We start from the raw sequence: 2,975 nt of genomic DNA, 5'->3' as shown, positions 1-2,975 counted from the left end.
GTCATAAATTGAAAAAAATATAATATAAAGAGGTTATATATATTAGTTTTACCAAACTAAACCAACATCAACAATAAACATGACGGTAGCAATGAGTTCTTTGTGCAAAACCTGATGATTTGTTTGATGCTTTAGAGTCAACCCATAACATGAATGAGCAATATGAAATTTCCTAAACTTACTATGACTCAACATCCACTTATGCGATCGGTCGCTCTATCAACTTTCTGTATTGCCAAAAAGGCCATCAATCAAACCACTTTGACAACATAAGGTTTTTGAAACTACTCTCATTTTAGCATACAATCCAATGAAAAACACCACAACAATTAACCTCCTTATCGATCTTCAATCTCCAAAACCTCACTTCCATTCCTCGAAACGTTCAAATTCTTATCCACCATGTTTTTTTGGCAAAAAAGTTGTCATACATTTACAATATTAATATTAGTATATGCAATCAAGAACAATCAAGTAATAAATCATTTATAGTAAAGAGTCATTTCACAAAAAGAATAGTTTTCTACCAAGTTAAGTTCAGGTGAATTGAGGAAGCCCTAGACAGGAATTATGTAATTCACAAATATCACGCAATTACACAGACGAAACTAAAGGAGACCAGAAGAAAAACAGACTGGGATCACCTAGGAAAAGTGCGGAATTCAATTGTTCACACATACCTACACGATAAGCATATGCTACTAATAACAATCGATCCATAAATTTTAATTATCTCAGCCACAAATATGAAATCAAGCGATGCTACGGGATATTCAGAATATGAGCAGCCTGTGCAGTACTGCAGGAACAAACTGGACAGTGCAACCTCCATTAGTAGAAGACAACAAAGCGTCTATTGAGAATGGGCAAATTTGTCTTTTAACATAGAATAAATTGTCTCATAAATTAATTTGGAATAAAATGTCTCAAGATTTATTGACCCATGTTGGGCTATTAATAATATAATAGATAGTAGATGTACATAACTCTTAGAATCAACGAACCTTAGGATTCAACGTAATTAGTAACCTTTGGAAACTAATAATGACTTTTGAAGTTGTACCGTATAATTAATTTAAACAAGATTAATGAATGTGTTCAATGTATTCTCAAACAAGTTTTGCATATATAAATTACATGAACGTGTTAGAGTATTCAAAACATATCTCACAAGATGACTTCTCATCTAAAAGGTGTTGCAAAATCAACTATGTCAGATCAAATACGTAAGGAGTTGTGTGAGTATAAGAGAGATAATCCTGCAAGCACACAAAAAGACTTGCAGAGATGGCTTGAGAGAAAATTTCAGTTAAAAGTTAGTCAAGGAACAATATCAAACAAACTTAAGCGATCAGATGAGTATCTCTCTGCTGAAATAGAGGGAAGCGTAAAGATCAAAAGACACAAACCAGCAAATATCCTGAAATGGAGAAAGTTGTTTATGAGTGGTTTCTCCAGCATCAAGAACGTGTGAATATCACAGGAGAATTAATTTTGCAGAAGGCAAGAGAAACAATGAAACTTTTGTACCCTCACGATGACTCATATTTTAACTTCTCTATAGGATGGCTTGGGAAATTCAAGCAGCGACATGGCATAAAATCATTTCGTCATTTTGGTGAGAGTGGGTTTGTTCATATACAAGACATGGAGCAGAAATTGGTATCGATTCGGGAGAAAATTGATCAATTCCCTGTAAAAGATGTTTTCAATATGGATGAAAATGGGTTGTTTTATAGGCTACAAACTGATCATTCACTGGCAACAAAACAACTTGAAGGAAGAAAATAAGATAAAGAAAGGCTTACGATAGTTATTTGTTGCAATAAAGATGACTCTGAAAAAATCCTTCTATGGATTATTGGGAAATATGCAAAGCCTCGTTGCTTCAAGAATGTCAACATGAATAGCTTGGATTGTTAGTATCGAGGTAATAAAAGAGCATGGATGACTAGTGTGCTTTTTGATGAATATGTTCGTTCATTTGACCAAATGATGCATGGTAGAAGAGTTCTGCTTGTGATGGATAATTGTCCAGCACATCCAAAAAATATTGAAGGGCTAAGAAATGTTGAATTGTTCTTCTTGCCACCCAACATGACATCAAAGATTCAACCTTGCGATCTGGGATAATAAGGGCTTTCAAGATGCATTGTCGTAGAAGGTTTTATCGTAAAATATTGGAATGTTATGAGGTAGGACAATCTGATCCAGGGAAGATAAATGTCCTTGATGCTATCAATTTGGCAATCCCAGCTTGGACGATAGATGTTCAAAAAGAAACAATAGCGAATTGTTTCCGACACTGTAAAATTCGTTCAGCTAGTGATGTTGCAAGAAATTTGGATGAACCCACTTTTGATGAAGAAACTCAAGACCTCGAGACTATTATCAATCAATGTGGCTTTCGTAATAAGATGGAGATCAACAATCTAATGAACTACCCAGGTGAAAATGAAGCATGTTCTGAGGTTCAGAGTTTAGAAGATATTGTGGGTACTATCATTGAGGACAATACAAATGATGACGATGAAGATGATACAGTGTCTTTGGAGCCTGTTACGAGAAAGGAAACTCTTATGGCGTCGAATACTCTTCACAACTTTATGATACAATACCAAAATACAACACCTGAGTTATTGGATGCAATAAGAAAAGTTAGAGATGAGCTCCAAATAGACTTGAACTTTAAAATAAAACAGACAACTATTGAATCATATTTCAATAAGGTGTAATATTTTTCAGTTCCCATGAATTATTAATTTATGATTTCTTGGGACTGAAAACTATAAAAAAGGAATATCCCAAAAAATTATTATCTTATTATTTTATCGAGTTTTTCAATTTTTTACATTGGCCCAAGTCGGGACCAGACAAATTTATTATTTTAGAGAGTTTATTAATTTAATGAGTATTAATTTAAAGAGTTTCTACTATATACATGATGTAATCCTCCAACTGTTTTTAAGCAATCG

The 2,975-nt window shown here is 33.7% G+C and overlaps 1 pseudogene; it reads left to right on the top strand.

Moving 5' to 3' along the window:
* Positions 1–1,174: 1,174 nt before the first annotated feature.
* On the top strand, positions 1,175–2,735 carry LOC141676514 (CENP-B homolog protein 2-like; annotated as a pseudogene).
* Positions 2,736–2,975: the final 240 nt, after the last annotated feature.

This window comes from Apium graveolens, chromosome 8 (genome assembly GCF_009905375.1).
Source record: "Apium graveolens cultivar Ventura chromosome 8, ASM990537v1, whole genome shotgun sequence".
NCBI classification, from domain to species: domain Eukaryota; kingdom Viridiplantae; phylum Streptophyta; class Magnoliopsida; order Apiales; family Apiaceae; genus Apium; species Apium graveolens.
The sequence above is the reverse complement of the archived record's forward strand: the minus strand, read 5'-3'. Positions and strand labels throughout refer to the sequence as shown.